The sequence below is a fragment of the Anarhichas minor genome, unplaced genomic scaffold (assembly GCF_050575085.1).
Source record: "Anarhichas minor isolate MPS153535 unplaced genomic scaffold, ASM5057508v1 ptg000069l, whole genome shotgun sequence".
NCBI lineage: Eukaryota > Metazoa > Chordata > Actinopteri > Perciformes > Anarhichadidae > Anarhichas > Anarhichas minor.
This window is the reverse complement of record NW_027466515.1, coordinates 350,383-362,895: the sequence shown is the minus strand read 5'-3', so window position 1 is coordinate 362,895 and position 12,513 is coordinate 350,383. Positions and strand designations below refer to the sequence as shown.

The window sequence follows — 12,513 nt, the reverse complement described above, 5'->3', positions numbered from 1 at the left end:
CTCTGCTTTGTCACAGGCACTGCTGGGAATTGAACCCAGGATCTCCTGTTTACGAGACAGGCACTTTGACCAACTAAGCCACAGCGCCTCTGTGAAGGTCTTTTTAACAAATTTCATACGGTCGTTAATTTTCTCAAATATGAGAGCAAAACGTTGAAGTCAAGACTACCCAGGAGAGGTGCTGCTGCGATTTGAACCCAGGATCTCCTGTTTACTAGACAGGCACTTTGACCAACTAAGCCACAGCACCTCTGTGAAGGTCTTTTTCACAAATTTTAAACGGTCGTTAATTTTCTCAAATATGAGAGCAAAAAGTTGAAGACAAGACTACCCAGGAGAGGCGCTGCAGGGATTTGAACCCAGGATCTCCTGTTTACTAGACAGGCACTTTGACCAACTAAGCCACAGCGCCTGTCTGACTGACTATTCCTTAGATTTTGAACTTTCGGTCATATTCACAGATATGAAACAATAAAGCTGAAGGCTACTCTGCTTTGTCACAGGCACTGCTGGGAATTGAACCCAGGATCTCCTGTTTACGAGACAGGCACTTTGACCAACTAAGCCACAGCGCCTCTGTGAAGGTCTTTTTAACAAATTTCATACGGTCGTTAATTTTCTCAAATATGAGAGCAAAATGTTGAAGTCAAGACTACCCAGGAGAGGTGCTGCTGGGATTTGAACCCAGGATCTCCTGTTTACTAGACAGGCACTTTGACCAACTAAGCCACAGCACTTCTGTGAAGGTCTTTTTCACAAATTCTAAACCGTCTTTAATTTTCACCAATATGAAACCAAAAAGTTGAAGTCTACACTGTATTGCAGCAGGCAGTGCGTCACCAAAAAGATTCAGTCTGATCCTTTCTCATTTAGTGCTGTGACTATTTTTGTCTTTGAGGCGCTGCTGGGATTTGAACCCAGGATCTCCTGTTTACAAGACAGGCACTTTAACCAACTAAGCCACAGCGCCTCTGTGAAGGTCTTTCTAACAAATTTCATACGGTCGTTAATTTTCTCAAATATGAGAGCAAAAAGTTGAAGTCAAGACTACCCAGGGGAGGCGCTGCTGGGATTTTAACCCAGGATCTCCTGTTTACTAGACAGGCACTTTGACCAACTAAGCCACAGCACCTCTGTGAAGGTCTTTTTCACAAATTCTAAACCGTCTTTAATTTTCACCAATATGAAACCAAAAAGTTGAAGTTTACACTGTATTGTAACAGACAGTGCGTCACCAAAAAGATTCAGTCTGATCCTTTCTCATTTAGCGCTATGACTATTTTTCTCTTTGAGGCACTGCTGGGATCTGAACCCAGGATCTCCTGTTTACAAGACAGGCACTTTGACCAACTAAGCCACAGCGCCTATCTGACTGACTATTCCTTAGATTTTGAACTTTCGGTCATATTCACAGATATGAAACAATAAAGCTGAAGGCTACTCTGCTTTGTCACAGGCACTGCTGGGAATTGAACCCAGGATCTCCTGTTTACGAGACAGGCACTTTGACCAACTAAGCCACAGCGCCTCTGTGAAGGTCTTTTTAACAAATTTCATACGGTCGTTAATTTTCTCAAATATGAGAGCAAAAAGTTGAAGTCAAGACTACCCAGGAGAGGCGCTGCTGGGATTTGAACCCTGGATCTCCTGTTTACTAGACAGGCACTTTGACCAACTAAGCCACAGCACCTCTGTGAAAGTCTTTTTCACAAATTCTAAACTGTCTTTAATTTTCACAAATATGAAACCAAAAAGTTGAAGTCTACACTGTATTGCAGCAGGCAGTGCGTCACCAAAAAGATTCAGTCTGATCCTTTCTCATTTAGTGCTCTGACTATTTCTGTCTTTGAGGCGCTGCTGGGATTTGAACCCAGGATCTCCTGTTTACAAGACAGGCACTTTGACCAACTAAGCCACAGCGCCTCTGTGAAGGTCTTTTTAACAAATTTCATACGGTCGTTAATTTTCTCAAATATGAGAGCAAAAAGTTGAAGTCAAGACTACCCAGGAGAGGCGCTGCTGGGATTTGAACCCAGGATCTCCTGTTTACTAGACAGGCACTTTGACCAACTAAGCCACAGCACCTCTGTGAAGATCTCTTTCGCAAATTTTAAACGGTCGTTAATTTTCTCAAATATGAGAGCAAAAAGTTGAAGTCAAGACTACCCAGGAGAGGCGCTGCTGGGATTTGAACCCTGGATCTCCTGTTTACTAGACAGGCACTTTGACCAACTAAGCCACAGCACCTCCGTGAAGGTCTTTTTCACAAATTCTAAACCGTCTTTAATTTTCACCAATATGAAACCAAAAAGTTGAAGTTTACACTGTATTGTAACAGACAGTGCGTCACCAAAAAGATTCAGTCTGATCCTTTCTCATTTAGCGCTATGACTATTTTTCTCTTTGAGGCACTGCTGGGATTTGAACCCAGGATCTCCTGTTTACAAGACAGGCACTTTGACCAACTAAGCCACAGCGCCTATCTGACTGACTATTCCTTAGATTTTGAACTTTCGGTCATATTCACAGATATGAAACAATAAAGCTGAAGGCTACTCTGCTTTGTCACAGGCACTGCTGGGAATTGAACCCAGGATCTCCTGTTTACGAGACAGGCACTTTGACCAACTAAGCCACAGCGCCTCTGTGAAGGTCTTTTTAACAAATTTCATACGGTCGTTAATTTTCTCAAATATGAGAGCAAAAAGTTGAAGTCAAGACTACCCAGGAGAGGCGCTGCTGGGATTTGAACCCTGGATCTCCTGTTTACTAGACAGGCACTTTGACCAACTAAGCCACAGCACCTCTGTGAAAGTCTTTTTCACAAATTCTAAACTGTCTTTAATTTTCACAAATATGAAACCAAAAAGTTGAAGTTTACACTGTATTGTAACAGACAGTGTGTCACCAAAAAGATTCAGTCTGATCCTTTCTCATTTAGTGCTCTGACTATTTCTGTCTTTGAGGCGCTGCTGGGATTTGAACCCAGGATCTCCTGTTTACAAGACAGGCACTTTGACCAACTAAGCCACAGCGCCTCTGTGAAGGTCTTTTTAACAAATTTCATACGGTCGTTAATTTTCTCAAATATGAGAGCAAAAAGATGAAGTCAAGACTACCCAGGAGAGGCGCTGCTGGGATTTGAACCCAGGATCTCCTGTTTACTAGACAGGCACTTTGACCAACTAAGCCACAGCACCTCCGTGAAGGTCTTTTTCACAAATTCTAAACCGTCTTTAATTTTCACCAATATGAAACCAAAAAGTTGAAGTTTACACTGTATTGTAACAGACAGTGCGTCACCAAAAAGATTCAGTCTGATCCTTTCTCATTTAGCGCTATGACTATTTTTCCCTTTGAGGCACTGCTGGGATTTGAACCCAGGATCTCCTGTTTACAAGACAGGCACTTTGACCAACTAAGCCACAGCGCCTATCTAACTGACTATTCCTTAGATTTTGAACTTTCGGTCATATTCACAGATATGAAACAATAAAGCTGAAGGCTACTCTGCTTTGTCACAGGCACTGCTGGGAATTGAACCTTTCTCTTTCGCAAATTTTAAACGGTCGTTAATTTTCTCAAATATGAGAGCAAAAAGTTGAAGTCAAGACTACCCAGGAGAGGCGCTGCTGGGATTTGAAACCTGGATCTCCTGTTTACTAGACAGGCACTTTGACCAACTAAGCCACAGCACCTCTGTGAAAGTCTTTTTCACAAATTCTAAACTGTCTTTAATTTTCACAAATATGAAACCAAAAAGTTGAAGTTTACACTGTATTGTAACAGACAGTGCGTCACCAAAAAGATTCAGTCTGATCCTTTCTCATTTAGCGCTCTGACTATTTTTCTCTTTGAGGCACTGCTGGGACTTGAACCCAGGATCTCCTGTTTACAAGACAGGCACTTTGACCAACTAAGCCACAGCGCCTATCTGACTGACTATTCCTTAGATTTTGAACTTTCGGTCATATTCACAGATATGAAACAATAAAGCTGAAGGCTACTCTGCTTTGTCACAGGCACTGCTGGGAATTGAACCCAGGATCTCCTGTTTACGAGACAGGCACTTTGACCAACTAAGCCACAGCGCCTCTGTGAAGGTCTTTTTAACAAATTTCATACGGTCGTTAATTTTCTCAAATATGAGAGCAAAAAGTTGAAGTCAAGACTACCCAGGAGAGGCGCTGCTGGGATTTGAACCCAGGATCTCCTGTTTACTAGACAGGCACTTTGACCAACTAAGCCACAGCACCTCTGTGAAGATCTCTTTCGCAAATTTTAAACTGTCGTTAATTTTCTCAAATATGAGAGCAAAAAGTTGAAGTCAAGACTACCCAGGAGAGGCGCTGCTGGGATTTGAACCCTGGATCTCCTGTTTACTAGACAGGCACTTTGACCAACTAAGCCACAGCACCTCTGTGAAGGTCTTTTTCACAAATTCTAAACCGTCTTTAATTTTCACCAATATGAAACCAAAAAGTTGAAGTCTACACTGTATTGCAGCAGGCAGTGCGTCACCAAAAAGATTCAGTCTGATCCTTTCTCATTTAGCGCTCTGACTATTTTTCTCTTTGAGGAACTGCTGGGATTTGAACCCAGGATCTCCTGTTTACAAGACAGGCACTTTGACCAACTAAGCCACAGCGCCTATCTGACTGACTATTCCTTAGATTTTGAACTTTCGGTCATATTCACAGATATGAAACAATAAAGCTGAAGGATACTCTGCTTTGTCACAGGCACTGCTGGGAATTGAACCCAGGATCTCCTGTTTACGAGACAGGCACTTTGACCAACTAAGCCACAGCGCCTCTGTGAAGGTCTTTTTAACAAATTTCATACAGTCGTTAATTTTCTCAAATATGAGAGCAAAACGTTTAAGTCAAGACTACCCAGGAGAGGTGCTGCTGGGATTTGAACCCAGGATCTCCTGTTTACTAGACAGGCACTTTGACCAACTAAGCCACAGCACCTCTGTGAAGGTCTTTTTCACAAATTTTAAACGGTCATTAATTTTCTCAAATATGAGAGCAAAAAGTTGAAGACAAGACTATCCAGGAGAGGCGCTGCTAGGATTTGAACCCAGGATCTCCTGTTTACTAGACAGGCACTTTGACCAACTAAGCCACAGCACCTCTGTGAAGGTCTTTTTCACAAATTCTAAACCGTCTTTAATTTTCACCAATATGAAACCTAAAAGTTGAAGTCTACACTGTATTACAGCAGGCAGTGCGTCACCAAAAAGATTGAGTCTGATCCTTTCTCATTTAGTGCTCTGACTATTTCTGTCTTTGAGGCGCTGCTGGGATTTGAACCCTGGATCTCCTGTTTACTAGACAGGCACTTTGACCAACTAAGCCACAGTACCTCTGTGAAAGTCTTTTTCACAAATTCTAAACTGTCTTTAATTTTCACAAATATGAAACCAAAAAGTTGAAGTTTACACTGTATTGTAACAGACAGTGCGTCACCAAAAAGATTCAGTCTGATCCTTTCTCATTTAGCGCTCTGACTATTTTTCTCTTTGAGGCACTGCTGGGATTTGAACCCAGGATCTCCTGTTCAAAAGACAGGCACTTTGACCAACTAAGCCACAGCGCCTGTCTGACTGACTATTCCTTAGATTTTGAACTTTCGGTCATATTCACAGATATGAAACAATAAAGCTGAAGGCTACTCTGCTTTGTCACAGGCACTGCTGGGAATTGAACCCAGGATCTCCTGTTTACAAGACAGGCACTTTGACCAACTAAGCCACAGCGCCTCTGTGAAGGTCTTTTTAACAAATTTCATACGGTCGTTAATTTTCTCAAATATGAGAGCAAAAAGTTGAAGTCAAGACTATCCAGGAGAGGCGCTGCTGGGATTTGAACCCAGGATCTCCTGTTTACTAGACAGGCACTTTGACCAACTAAGCCACAGCACCTCTGTGAAGATCTCTTTCGCAAATTTTAAACGGTCGTTAATTTTCTCAAATATGAGAGCAAAAAGTTGAAGTCAAGACTACCCAGGAGAGGCGCTGCTGGGATTTGAACCCTGGATCTCCTGTTTACTAGACAGGCACTTTGACCAACTAAGCCACAGCACCTCTGTGAAGGTCTTTTTCACAAATTCTAAACCGTCTTTAATTTTCACCAATATGAAACCAAAAAGTTGAAGTCTACACTGTATTGCAGCAGGCAGTGCGTCACCAGAAAGATTCAGTCTAATCCTTTCTCATTTAGTGCTCTGACTATTTTTGTCTTTGAGGCGCTGCTGGGATTTGAACCCAGGATCTCCTGTTTACAAGACAGGCACTTTAACCAACTAAGCCACAGCGCCTCTGTGAAGGTCTTTTTAACAAATTTCATACGGTCGTTAATTTTCTCAAATATGAGAGCAAAAAGTTGAAGTCAAGACTACCCAGGAGAGGCGCTGCTGGGATTTGAACCCAGGATCTCCTGTTTACTAGACAGGCACTTTGACCAACTAAGCCACAGCACCTCTGTGAAGATATGTTTCGCAAATTTTAAACGGTCGTTAATTTTCTCAAATATGAGAGCAAAAAGTTGAAGTCAAGACTACCCAGGAGAGGCGCTGCTGGGATTTGAACCCTGGATCTCCTGTTTACTAGACAGGCACTTTGACCAACTAAGCCACAGCACCTCTGTGAAAATCTTTTTCACAAATTCTAAACTGTCTTTAATTTTCACAAATATGAAACCAAAAAGTTGAAGTTTACACTGTATTGTAACAGACAGTGCGTCACCAAAAAGATTCAGTCTGATCCTTTCTCATTTAGCGCTCTGACTATTTTTCTCTTTGAGGCACTGCTGGGATTTGAACCCAGGATCTCCTGTTTACAAGACAGGCACTTTGACCAACTAAGCCACAGCGCCTATCTGACTGACTATTCCTTAGATTTTGAACTTTCGGTCATATTCACAGATATGAAACAATAAAGCTGAAGGCTACTCTGCTTTGTCACAGGCACTGCTGGGAATTGAACCCAGGATCTCCTGTTTACTAGACAGGCACTTTGACCAACTAAGCCACAGCACCTCTGTGAAAGTCTTTTTCACAAATTCTAAACTGTCTTTAATTTTCACAAATATGAAACCAAAAAGTTGAAGTTTACACTGTATTGTAACAGACAGTGTGTCACCAAAAAAATTCAGTCTGATCCTTTCTCATTTAGTGCTCTGACTATTTCTGTCTTTGAGGCGCTGCTGGGATTTGAACCCAGGATCTCCTGTTTACAAGACAGGCACTTTGACCAACTAAGCCACAGCGCCTCTGTGAAGGTCTTTTTAACAAATTTCATACGGTCGTTAATTTTCTCAAATATGAGAGCAAAAAGTTGAAGTCAAGACTACCCAGGAGAGGCGCTGCTGGGATTTGAACCCAGGATCTCCTGTTTACTAGACAGGCACTTTGACCAACTAAGCCACAGCACCTCTGTGAAGATCTCTTTCGCAAATTTTAAACGGTCGTTAATTTTCTCAAATATGAGAGCAAAAAGTTGAAGTCAAGACTACCCAGGAGAGGCGCTGCTGGGATTTGAACCCTGGATCTCCTGTTTACTAGACAGGCACTTTGACCAACTAAGCCACAGCACCTCTGTGAAGGTCTTTTTCACAAATTCTAAACCGTCTTTAATTTTCACCAATATGAAACCAAAAAGTTGAAGTTTACACTGTATTGTAACAGACAGTGCGTCACCAAAAAGATTCAGTCTGATCCTTTCTCATTTAGCGCTATGACTATTTTTCCCTTTGAGGCACTGCTGGGATTTGAACCCAGGATCTCCTGTTTACAAGACAGGCACTTTGACCAACTAAGCCACAGCGCCTATCTAACTGACTATTCCTTAGATTTTGAACTTTCGGTCATATTCACAGATATGAAACAATAAAGCTGAAGGATACTCTGCTTTGTCACAGGCACTGCTGGGAATTGAACCCAGGATCTCCTGTTTACGAGACAGGCACTTTGACCAACTAAGCCACAGCGCCTCTGTGAAGGTCTTTTTAACAAATTTCATACAGTCGTTAATTTTCTCAAATATGAGAGCAAAACGTTTAAGTCAAGACTACCCAGGAGAGGTGCTGCTGGGATTTGAACCCAGGATCTCCTGTTTACTAGACAGGCACTTTGACCAACTAAGCCACAGCACCTCTGTGAAGGTCTTTTTCACAAATTTTAAACGGTCATTAATTTTCTCAAATATGAGAGCAAAAAGTTGAAGACAAGACTATCCAGGAGAGGCGCTGCTAGGATTTGAACCCAGGATCTCCTGTTTACTAGACAGGCACTTTGACCAACTAAGCCACAGCACCTCTGTGAAGATTTTTTTCACAAATTCTAAACCGTCTTTAATTTTCACCAATATGAAACCTAAAAGTTGAAGTCTACACTGTATTACAGCAGGCAGTGCGTCACCAAAAAGATTGAGTCTGATCCTTTCTCATTTAGTGCTCTGACTATTTCTGTCTTTGAGGCGCTGCTGGGATTTGAACCCTGGATCTCCTGTTTACTAGACAGGCACTTTGACCAACTAAGCCACAGCACCTCTGTGAAAGTCTTTTTCACAAATTCTAAACTGTCTTTAATTTTCACAAATATGAAACCAAAAAGTTGAAGTTTACACTGTATTGTAACAGACAGTGCGTCACCAAAAAGATTCAGTCTGATCCTTTCTCATTTAGCGCTCTGACTATTTTTCTCTTTGAGGCACTGCTGGGATTTGAACCCAGGATCTCCTGTTCAAAAGACAGGCACTTTGACCAACTAAGCCACAGCGCCTGTCTGACTGACTATTCCTTAGATTTTGAACTTTCGGTCATATTCACAGATATGAAACAATAAAGCTGAAGGCTACTCTGCTTTGTCACAGGCACTGCTGGGAATTGAACCCAGGATCTCCTGTTTACAAGACAGGCACTTTGACCAACTAAGCCACAGCGCCTCTGTGAAGGTCTTTTTAACAAATTTCATACGGTCGTTAATTTTCTCAAATATGAGAGCAAAAAGTTGAAGTCAAGACTATCCAGGAGAGGCGCTGCTGGGATTTGAACCCAGGATCTCCTGTTTACTAGACAGGCACTTTGACCAACTAAGCCACAGCACCTCTGTGAAGATCTCTTTCGCAAATTTTAAACGGTCGTTAATTTTCTCAAATATGAGAGCAAAAAGTTGAAGTCAAGACTACCCAGGAGAGGCGCTGCTGGGATTTGAACCCTGGATCTCCTGTTTACTAGACAGGCACTTTGACCAACTAAGCCACAGCACCTCTGTGAAGGTCTTTTTCACAAATTCTAAACCGTCTTTAATTTTCACCAATATGAAACCAAAAAGTTGAAGTCTACACTGTATTGCAGCAGGCAGTGCGTCACCAGAAAGATTCAGTCTGATCCTTTCTCATTTAGTGCTCTGACTATTTTTGTCTTTGAGGCGCTGCTGGGATTTGAACCCAGGATCTCCTGTTTACAAGACAGGCACTTTAACCAACTAAGCCACAGCGCCTCTGTGAAGGTCTTTTTAACAAATTTCATACGGTCGTTAATTTTCTCAAATATGAGAGCAAAAAGTTGAAGTCAAGACTACCCAGGAGAGGCGCTGCTGGGATTTGAACCCAGGATCTCCTGTTTACTAGACAGGCACTTTGACCAACTAAGCCACAGCACCTCTGTGAAGATATGTTTCGCAAATTTTAAACTGTCGTTAATTTTCTCAAATATGAGAGCAAAAAGTTGAAGTCAAGACTACCCAGGAGAGGCGCTGCTGGGATTTGAACCCAGGATCTCCTGTTTACTAGACAGGCACTTTGACCAACTAAGCCACAGCACCTCTGTGAAGGTCTTTTTCACAAATTTTAAACGGTCATTAATTTTCTCAAATATGAGAGCAAAAAGTTGAAGACAAGACTATCCAGGAGAGGCGCTGCTAGGATTTGAACCCAGGATCTCCTGTTTACTAGACAGGCACTTTGACCAACTAAGCCACAGCACCTCTGTGAAGATTTTTTTCACAAATTCTAAACCGTCTTTAATTTTCACCAATATGAAACCTAAAAGTTGAAGTCTACACTGTATTACAGCAGGCAGTGCGTCACCAAAAAGATTGAGTCTGATCCTTTCTCATTTAGTGCTCTGACTATTTCTGTCTTTGAGGCGCTGCTGGGATTTGAACCCTGGATCTCCTGTTTACTAGACAGGCACTTTGACCAACTAAGCCACAGCACCTCTGTGAAAGTCTTTTTCACAAATTCTAAACTGTCTTTAATTTTCACAAATATGAAACCAAAAAGTTGAAGTTTACACTGTATTGTAACAGACAGTGCGTCACCAAAAAGATTCAGTCTGATCCTTTCTCATTTAGCGCTCTGACTATTTTTCTCTTTGAGGCACTGCTGGGATTTGAACCCAGGATCTCCTGTTCAAAAGACAGGCACTTTGACCAACTAAGCCACAGCGCCTGTCTGACTGACTATTCCTTAGATTTTGAACTTTCGGTCATATTCACAGATATGAAACAATAAAGCTGAAGGCTACTCTGCTTTGTCACAGGCACTGCTGGGAATTGAACCCAGGATCTCCTGTTTACAAGACAGGCACTTTGACCAACTAAGCCACAGCGCCTCTGTGAAGGTCTTTTTAACAAATTTCATACGGTCGTTAATTTTCTCAAATATGAGAGCAAAAAGTTGAAGTCAAGACTATCCAGGAGAGGCGCTGCTGGGATTTGAACCCAGGATCTCCTGTTTACTAGACAGGCACTTTGACCAACTAAGCCACAGCACCTCTGTGAAGATCTCTTTCGCAAATTTTAAACGGTCGTTAATTTTCTCAAATATGAGAGCAAAAAGTTGAAGTCAAGACTACCCAGGAGAGGCGCTGCTGGGATTTGAACCCTGGATCTCCTGTTTACTAGACAGGCACTTTGACCAACTAAGCCACAGCACCTCTGTGAAGGTCTTTTTCACAAATTCTAAACCGTCTTTAATTTTCACCAATATGAAACCAAAAAGTTGAAGTCTACACTGTATTGCAGCAGGCAGTGCGTCACCAGAAAGATTCAGTCTGATCCTTTCTCATTTAGTGCTCTGACTATTTTTGTCTTTGAGGCGCTGCTGGGATTTGAACCCAGGATCTCCTGTTTACAAGACAGGCACTTTAACCAACTAAGCCACAGCGCCTCTGTGAAGGTCTTTTTAACAAATTTCATACGGTCGTTAATTTTCTCAAATATGAGAGCAAAAAGTTGAAGTCAAGACTACCCAGGAGAGGCGCTGCTGGGATTTGAACCCAGGATCTCCTGTTTACTAGACAGGCACTTTGACCAACTAAGCCACAGCACCTCTGTGAAGATATGTTTCGCAAATTTTAAACTGTCGTTAATTTTCTCAAATATGAGAGCAAAAAGTTGAAGTCAAGACTACCCAGGAGAGGCGCTGCTGGGATTTGAACCCAGGATCTCCTGTTTACTAGACAGGCACTTTGACCAACTAAGCCACAGCACCTCTGTGAAAATCTTTTTCACAAATTCTAAACTGTCTTTAATTTTCACAAATATGAAACCAAAAAGTTGAAGTTTACACTGTATTGTAACAGACAGTGCGTCACCAAAAAGATTCAGTCTGATCCTTTCTCATTTAGCGCTCTGACTATTTTTCTCTTTGAGGCACTGCTGGGATTTGAACCCAGGATCTCCTGTTTACAAGACAGGCACTTTGACCAACTAAGCCACAGCGCCTATCTGACTGACTATTCCTTAGATTTTGAACTTTCGGTCATATTCACAGATATGAAACAATAAAGCTGAAGGCTACTCTGCTTTGTCACAGGCACTGCTGGGAATTGAACCCAGGATCTCCTGTTTACTAGACAGGCACTTTGACCAACTAAGCCACAGCACCTCTGTGAAAGTCTTTTTCACAAATTCTAAACTGTCTTTAATTTTCACAAATATGAAACCAAAAAGTTGAAGTTTACACTGTATTGTAACAGACAGTGTGTCACCAAAAAGATTCAGTCTGATCCTTTCTCATTTAGTGCTCTGACTATTTCTGTCTTTGAGGCGCTGCTGGGATTTGAACCCAGGATCTCCTGTTTACAAGACAGGCACTTTGACCAACTAAGCCACAGCGCCTCTGTGAAGGTCTTTTTAACAAATTTCATACGGTCGTTAATTTTCTCAAATATGAGAGCAAAAAGTTGAAGTCAAGACTACCCAGGAGAGGCGCTGCTGGGATTTGAACCCAGGATCTCCTGTTTACTAGACAGGCACTTTGACCAACTAAGCCACAGCACCTCTGTGAAGATCTCTTTCGCAAATTTTAAACGGTCGTTAATTTTCTCAAATATGAGAGCAAAAAGTTGAAGTCAAGACTACCCAGGAGAGGCGCTGCTGGGATTTGAACCCTGGATCTCCTGTTTACTAGACAGGCACTTTGACCAACTAAGCCACAGCACCTCTGTGAAGGTCTTTTTCACAAATTCTAAACCGTCTTTAATTTTCACCAATATGAAA

At 42.0% G+C, this 12,513-nt stretch overlaps 67 non-coding genes across 67 annotated transcripts; all 67 read right to left on the bottom strand.

Annotated features, from left to right (window-relative positions):
* Window positions 1–14: 14 nt before the first annotated feature.
* Window positions 15–88, bottom strand: trnat-cgu (transfer RNA threonine (anticodon CGU)). The gene has a single exon. It is a non-coding gene; the product is annotated as a tRNA-Thr (tRNA).
* An 88-nt stretch (window positions 89–176) lies between these two features.
* Window positions 177–250, bottom strand: trnat-agu (transfer RNA threonine (anticodon AGU)). The gene has a single exon. It is a non-coding gene; the product is annotated as a tRNA-Thr (tRNA).
* An 88-nt stretch (window positions 251–338) lies between these two features.
* trnat-agu (transfer RNA threonine (anticodon AGU)) lies at window positions 339–412 on the bottom strand. The gene has a single exon. It is a non-coding gene; the product is annotated as a tRNA-Thr (tRNA).
* An 89-nt stretch (window positions 413–501) lies between these two features.
* trnat-cgu (transfer RNA threonine (anticodon CGU)) lies at window positions 502–575 on the bottom strand. Its single transcript has one exon. It is a non-coding gene; the product is annotated as a tRNA-Thr (tRNA).
* Window positions 576–663: 88 nt separating this feature from the next.
* Window positions 664–737, bottom strand: trnat-agu (transfer RNA threonine (anticodon AGU)). Its single transcript has one exon. It is a non-coding gene; the product is annotated as a tRNA-Thr (tRNA).
* A 159-nt stretch (window positions 738–896) lies between these two features.
* trnat-ugu (transfer RNA threonine (anticodon UGU)) lies at window positions 897–970 on the bottom strand. Its single transcript has one exon. It is a non-coding gene; the product is annotated as a tRNA-Thr (tRNA).
* An 88-nt stretch (window positions 971–1,058) lies between these two features.
* On the bottom strand, window positions 1,059–1,132 carry trnat-agu (transfer RNA threonine (anticodon AGU)). The gene has a single exon. It is a non-coding gene; the product is annotated as a tRNA-Thr (tRNA).
* A 159-nt stretch (window positions 1,133–1,291) lies between these two features.
* trnat-ugu (transfer RNA threonine (anticodon UGU)) lies at window positions 1,292–1,365 on the bottom strand. The gene has a single exon. It is a non-coding gene; the product is annotated as a tRNA-Thr (tRNA).
* An 89-nt stretch (window positions 1,366–1,454) lies between these two features.
* trnat-cgu (transfer RNA threonine (anticodon CGU)) lies at window positions 1,455–1,528 on the bottom strand. Its single transcript has one exon. It is a non-coding gene; the product is annotated as a tRNA-Thr (tRNA).
* Window positions 1,529–1,616: 88 nt separating this feature from the next.
* trnat-agu (transfer RNA threonine (anticodon AGU)) lies at window positions 1,617–1,690 on the bottom strand. Its single transcript has one exon. It is a non-coding gene; the product is annotated as a tRNA-Thr (tRNA).
* A 159-nt stretch (window positions 1,691–1,849) lies between these two features.
* trnat-ugu (transfer RNA threonine (anticodon UGU)) lies at window positions 1,850–1,923 on the bottom strand. The gene has a single exon. It is a non-coding gene; the product is annotated as a tRNA-Thr (tRNA).
* Window positions 1,924–2,011: 88 nt separating this feature from the next.
* On the bottom strand, window positions 2,012–2,085 carry trnat-agu (transfer RNA threonine (anticodon AGU)). The gene has a single exon. It is a non-coding gene; the product is annotated as a tRNA-Thr (tRNA).
* An 88-nt stretch (window positions 2,086–2,173) lies between these two features.
* On the bottom strand, window positions 2,174–2,247 carry trnat-agu (transfer RNA threonine (anticodon AGU)). The gene has a single exon. It is a non-coding gene; the product is annotated as a tRNA-Thr (tRNA).
* Window positions 2,248–2,406: 159 nt separating this feature from the next.
* trnat-ugu (transfer RNA threonine (anticodon UGU)) lies at window positions 2,407–2,480 on the bottom strand. The gene has a single exon. It is a non-coding gene; the product is annotated as a tRNA-Thr (tRNA).
* An 89-nt stretch (window positions 2,481–2,569) lies between these two features.
* On the bottom strand, window positions 2,570–2,643 carry trnat-cgu (transfer RNA threonine (anticodon CGU)). Its single transcript has one exon. It is a non-coding gene; the product is annotated as a tRNA-Thr (tRNA).
* An 88-nt stretch (window positions 2,644–2,731) lies between these two features.
* Window positions 2,732–2,805, bottom strand: trnat-agu (transfer RNA threonine (anticodon AGU)). The gene has a single exon. It is a non-coding gene; the product is annotated as a tRNA-Thr (tRNA).
* A 159-nt stretch (window positions 2,806–2,964) lies between these two features.
* On the bottom strand, window positions 2,965–3,038 carry trnat-ugu (transfer RNA threonine (anticodon UGU)). Its single transcript has one exon. It is a non-coding gene; the product is annotated as a tRNA-Thr (tRNA).
* An 88-nt stretch (window positions 3,039–3,126) lies between these two features.
* On the bottom strand, window positions 3,127–3,200 carry trnat-agu (transfer RNA threonine (anticodon AGU)). The gene has a single exon. It is a non-coding gene; the product is annotated as a tRNA-Thr (tRNA).
* Window positions 3,201–3,359: 159 nt separating this feature from the next.
* Window positions 3,360–3,433, bottom strand: trnat-ugu (transfer RNA threonine (anticodon UGU)). Its single transcript has one exon. It is a non-coding gene; the product is annotated as a tRNA-Thr (tRNA).
* A 191-nt stretch (window positions 3,434–3,624) lies between these two features.
* On the bottom strand, window positions 3,625–3,698 carry trnat-agu (transfer RNA threonine (anticodon AGU)). The gene has a single exon. It is a non-coding gene; the product is annotated as a tRNA-Thr (tRNA).
* A 159-nt stretch (window positions 3,699–3,857) lies between these two features.
* trnat-ugu (transfer RNA threonine (anticodon UGU)) lies at window positions 3,858–3,931 on the bottom strand. Its single transcript has one exon. It is a non-coding gene; the product is annotated as a tRNA-Thr (tRNA).
* Window positions 3,932–4,020: 89 nt separating this feature from the next.
* On the bottom strand, window positions 4,021–4,094 carry trnat-cgu (transfer RNA threonine (anticodon CGU)). Its single transcript has one exon. It is a non-coding gene; the product is annotated as a tRNA-Thr (tRNA).
* An 88-nt stretch (window positions 4,095–4,182) lies between these two features.
* trnat-agu (transfer RNA threonine (anticodon AGU)) lies at window positions 4,183–4,256 on the bottom strand. The gene has a single exon. It is a non-coding gene; the product is annotated as a tRNA-Thr (tRNA).
* An 88-nt stretch (window positions 4,257–4,344) lies between these two features.
* trnat-agu (transfer RNA threonine (anticodon AGU)) lies at window positions 4,345–4,418 on the bottom strand. The gene has a single exon. It is a non-coding gene; the product is annotated as a tRNA-Thr (tRNA).
* Window positions 4,419–4,577: 159 nt separating this feature from the next.
* trnat-ugu (transfer RNA threonine (anticodon UGU)) lies at window positions 4,578–4,651 on the bottom strand. The gene has a single exon. It is a non-coding gene; the product is annotated as a tRNA-Thr (tRNA).
* Window positions 4,652–4,740: 89 nt separating this feature from the next.
* Window positions 4,741–4,814, bottom strand: trnat-cgu (transfer RNA threonine (anticodon CGU)). Its single transcript has one exon. It is a non-coding gene; the product is annotated as a tRNA-Thr (tRNA).
* Window positions 4,815–4,902: 88 nt separating this feature from the next.
* Window positions 4,903–4,976, bottom strand: trnat-agu (transfer RNA threonine (anticodon AGU)). The gene has a single exon. It is a non-coding gene; the product is annotated as a tRNA-Thr (tRNA).
* An 88-nt stretch (window positions 4,977–5,064) lies between these two features.
* On the bottom strand, window positions 5,065–5,138 carry trnat-agu (transfer RNA threonine (anticodon AGU)). The gene has a single exon. It is a non-coding gene; the product is annotated as a tRNA-Thr (tRNA).
* Window positions 5,139–5,297: 159 nt separating this feature from the next.
* On the bottom strand, window positions 5,298–5,371 carry trnat-agu (transfer RNA threonine (anticodon AGU)). The gene has a single exon. It is a non-coding gene; the product is annotated as a tRNA-Thr (tRNA).
* Window positions 5,372–5,530: 159 nt separating this feature from the next.
* Window positions 5,531–5,604, bottom strand: trnak-uuu (transfer RNA lysine (anticodon UUU)). The gene has a single exon. It is a non-coding gene; the product is annotated as a tRNA-Lys (tRNA).
* An 89-nt stretch (window positions 5,605–5,693) lies between these two features.
* On the bottom strand, window positions 5,694–5,767 carry trnat-ugu (transfer RNA threonine (anticodon UGU)). Its single transcript has one exon. It is a non-coding gene; the product is annotated as a tRNA-Thr (tRNA).
* Window positions 5,768–5,855: 88 nt separating this feature from the next.
* On the bottom strand, window positions 5,856–5,929 carry trnat-agu (transfer RNA threonine (anticodon AGU)). The gene has a single exon. It is a non-coding gene; the product is annotated as a tRNA-Thr (tRNA).
* An 88-nt stretch (window positions 5,930–6,017) lies between these two features.
* Window positions 6,018–6,091, bottom strand: trnat-agu (transfer RNA threonine (anticodon AGU)). Its single transcript has one exon. It is a non-coding gene; the product is annotated as a tRNA-Thr (tRNA).
* A 159-nt stretch (window positions 6,092–6,250) lies between these two features.
* Window positions 6,251–6,324, bottom strand: trnat-ugu (transfer RNA threonine (anticodon UGU)). The gene has a single exon. It is a non-coding gene; the product is annotated as a tRNA-Thr (tRNA).
* An 88-nt stretch (window positions 6,325–6,412) lies between these two features.
* Window positions 6,413–6,486, bottom strand: trnat-agu (transfer RNA threonine (anticodon AGU)). Its single transcript has one exon. It is a non-coding gene; the product is annotated as a tRNA-Thr (tRNA).
* An 88-nt stretch (window positions 6,487–6,574) lies between these two features.
* trnat-agu (transfer RNA threonine (anticodon AGU)) lies at window positions 6,575–6,648 on the bottom strand. The gene has a single exon. It is a non-coding gene; the product is annotated as a tRNA-Thr (tRNA).
* A 159-nt stretch (window positions 6,649–6,807) lies between these two features.
* trnat-ugu (transfer RNA threonine (anticodon UGU)) lies at window positions 6,808–6,881 on the bottom strand. Its single transcript has one exon. It is a non-coding gene; the product is annotated as a tRNA-Thr (tRNA).
* Window positions 6,882–6,970: 89 nt separating this feature from the next.
* On the bottom strand, window positions 6,971–7,044 carry trnat-agu (transfer RNA threonine (anticodon AGU)). Its single transcript has one exon. It is a non-coding gene; the product is annotated as a tRNA-Thr (tRNA).
* A 159-nt stretch (window positions 7,045–7,203) lies between these two features.
* trnat-ugu (transfer RNA threonine (anticodon UGU)) lies at window positions 7,204–7,277 on the bottom strand. The gene has a single exon. It is a non-coding gene; the product is annotated as a tRNA-Thr (tRNA).
* Window positions 7,278–7,365: 88 nt separating this feature from the next.
* On the bottom strand, window positions 7,366–7,439 carry trnat-agu (transfer RNA threonine (anticodon AGU)). Its single transcript has one exon. It is a non-coding gene; the product is annotated as a tRNA-Thr (tRNA).
* An 88-nt stretch (window positions 7,440–7,527) lies between these two features.
* Window positions 7,528–7,601, bottom strand: trnat-agu (transfer RNA threonine (anticodon AGU)). Its single transcript has one exon. It is a non-coding gene; the product is annotated as a tRNA-Thr (tRNA).
* A 159-nt stretch (window positions 7,602–7,760) lies between these two features.
* On the bottom strand, window positions 7,761–7,834 carry trnat-ugu (transfer RNA threonine (anticodon UGU)). Its single transcript has one exon. It is a non-coding gene; the product is annotated as a tRNA-Thr (tRNA).
* Window positions 7,835–7,923: 89 nt separating this feature from the next.
* Window positions 7,924–7,997, bottom strand: trnat-cgu (transfer RNA threonine (anticodon CGU)). Its single transcript has one exon. It is a non-coding gene; the product is annotated as a tRNA-Thr (tRNA).
* An 88-nt stretch (window positions 7,998–8,085) lies between these two features.
* trnat-agu (transfer RNA threonine (anticodon AGU)) lies at window positions 8,086–8,159 on the bottom strand. Its single transcript has one exon. It is a non-coding gene; the product is annotated as a tRNA-Thr (tRNA).
* Window positions 8,160–8,247: 88 nt separating this feature from the next.
* On the bottom strand, window positions 8,248–8,321 carry trnat-agu (transfer RNA threonine (anticodon AGU)). Its single transcript has one exon. It is a non-coding gene; the product is annotated as a tRNA-Thr (tRNA).
* A 159-nt stretch (window positions 8,322–8,480) lies between these two features.
* trnat-agu (transfer RNA threonine (anticodon AGU)) lies at window positions 8,481–8,554 on the bottom strand. Its single transcript has one exon. It is a non-coding gene; the product is annotated as a tRNA-Thr (tRNA).
* Window positions 8,555–8,713: 159 nt separating this feature from the next.
* trnak-uuu (transfer RNA lysine (anticodon UUU)) lies at window positions 8,714–8,787 on the bottom strand. Its single transcript has one exon. It is a non-coding gene; the product is annotated as a tRNA-Lys (tRNA).
* Window positions 8,788–8,876: 89 nt separating this feature from the next.
* trnat-ugu (transfer RNA threonine (anticodon UGU)) lies at window positions 8,877–8,950 on the bottom strand. The gene has a single exon. It is a non-coding gene; the product is annotated as a tRNA-Thr (tRNA).
* Window positions 8,951–9,038: 88 nt separating this feature from the next.
* trnat-agu (transfer RNA threonine (anticodon AGU)) lies at window positions 9,039–9,112 on the bottom strand. Its single transcript has one exon. It is a non-coding gene; the product is annotated as a tRNA-Thr (tRNA).
* An 88-nt stretch (window positions 9,113–9,200) lies between these two features.
* Window positions 9,201–9,274, bottom strand: trnat-agu (transfer RNA threonine (anticodon AGU)). Its single transcript has one exon. It is a non-coding gene; the product is annotated as a tRNA-Thr (tRNA).
* A 159-nt stretch (window positions 9,275–9,433) lies between these two features.
* Window positions 9,434–9,507, bottom strand: trnat-ugu (transfer RNA threonine (anticodon UGU)). The gene has a single exon. It is a non-coding gene; the product is annotated as a tRNA-Thr (tRNA).
* Window positions 9,508–9,595: 88 nt separating this feature from the next.
* trnat-agu (transfer RNA threonine (anticodon AGU)) lies at window positions 9,596–9,669 on the bottom strand. The gene has a single exon. It is a non-coding gene; the product is annotated as a tRNA-Thr (tRNA).
* Window positions 9,670–9,757: 88 nt separating this feature from the next.
* Window positions 9,758–9,831, bottom strand: trnat-agu (transfer RNA threonine (anticodon AGU)). The gene has a single exon. It is a non-coding gene; the product is annotated as a tRNA-Thr (tRNA).
* An 88-nt stretch (window positions 9,832–9,919) lies between these two features.
* On the bottom strand, window positions 9,920–9,993 carry trnat-agu (transfer RNA threonine (anticodon AGU)). Its single transcript has one exon. It is a non-coding gene; the product is annotated as a tRNA-Thr (tRNA).
* Window positions 9,994–10,152: 159 nt separating this feature from the next.
* Window positions 10,153–10,226, bottom strand: trnat-agu (transfer RNA threonine (anticodon AGU)). Its single transcript has one exon. It is a non-coding gene; the product is annotated as a tRNA-Thr (tRNA).
* A 159-nt stretch (window positions 10,227–10,385) lies between these two features.
* On the bottom strand, window positions 10,386–10,459 carry trnak-uuu (transfer RNA lysine (anticodon UUU)). Its single transcript has one exon. It is a non-coding gene; the product is annotated as a tRNA-Lys (tRNA).
* Window positions 10,460–10,548: 89 nt separating this feature from the next.
* Window positions 10,549–10,622, bottom strand: trnat-ugu (transfer RNA threonine (anticodon UGU)). The gene has a single exon. It is a non-coding gene; the product is annotated as a tRNA-Thr (tRNA).
* An 88-nt stretch (window positions 10,623–10,710) lies between these two features.
* On the bottom strand, window positions 10,711–10,784 carry trnat-agu (transfer RNA threonine (anticodon AGU)). The gene has a single exon. It is a non-coding gene; the product is annotated as a tRNA-Thr (tRNA).
* Window positions 10,785–10,872: 88 nt separating this feature from the next.
* On the bottom strand, window positions 10,873–10,946 carry trnat-agu (transfer RNA threonine (anticodon AGU)). The gene has a single exon. It is a non-coding gene; the product is annotated as a tRNA-Thr (tRNA).
* Window positions 10,947–11,105: 159 nt separating this feature from the next.
* trnat-ugu (transfer RNA threonine (anticodon UGU)) lies at window positions 11,106–11,179 on the bottom strand. The gene has a single exon. It is a non-coding gene; the product is annotated as a tRNA-Thr (tRNA).
* An 88-nt stretch (window positions 11,180–11,267) lies between these two features.
* trnat-agu (transfer RNA threonine (anticodon AGU)) lies at window positions 11,268–11,341 on the bottom strand. Its single transcript has one exon. It is a non-coding gene; the product is annotated as a tRNA-Thr (tRNA).
* An 88-nt stretch (window positions 11,342–11,429) lies between these two features.
* On the bottom strand, window positions 11,430–11,503 carry trnat-agu (transfer RNA threonine (anticodon AGU)). Its single transcript has one exon. It is a non-coding gene; the product is annotated as a tRNA-Thr (tRNA).
* A 159-nt stretch (window positions 11,504–11,662) lies between these two features.
* On the bottom strand, window positions 11,663–11,736 carry trnat-ugu (transfer RNA threonine (anticodon UGU)). Its single transcript has one exon. It is a non-coding gene; the product is annotated as a tRNA-Thr (tRNA).
* Window positions 11,737–11,825: 89 nt separating this feature from the next.
* trnat-agu (transfer RNA threonine (anticodon AGU)) lies at window positions 11,826–11,899 on the bottom strand. Its single transcript has one exon. It is a non-coding gene; the product is annotated as a tRNA-Thr (tRNA).
* Window positions 11,900–12,058: 159 nt separating this feature from the next.
* trnat-ugu (transfer RNA threonine (anticodon UGU)) lies at window positions 12,059–12,132 on the bottom strand. The gene has a single exon. It is a non-coding gene; the product is annotated as a tRNA-Thr (tRNA).
* An 88-nt stretch (window positions 12,133–12,220) lies between these two features.
* Window positions 12,221–12,294, bottom strand: trnat-agu (transfer RNA threonine (anticodon AGU)). The gene has a single exon. It is a non-coding gene; the product is annotated as a tRNA-Thr (tRNA).
* Window positions 12,295–12,382: 88 nt separating this feature from the next.
* trnat-agu (transfer RNA threonine (anticodon AGU)) lies at window positions 12,383–12,456 on the bottom strand. The gene has a single exon. It is a non-coding gene; the product is annotated as a tRNA-Thr (tRNA).
* Window positions 12,457–12,513: the final 57 nt, after the last annotated feature.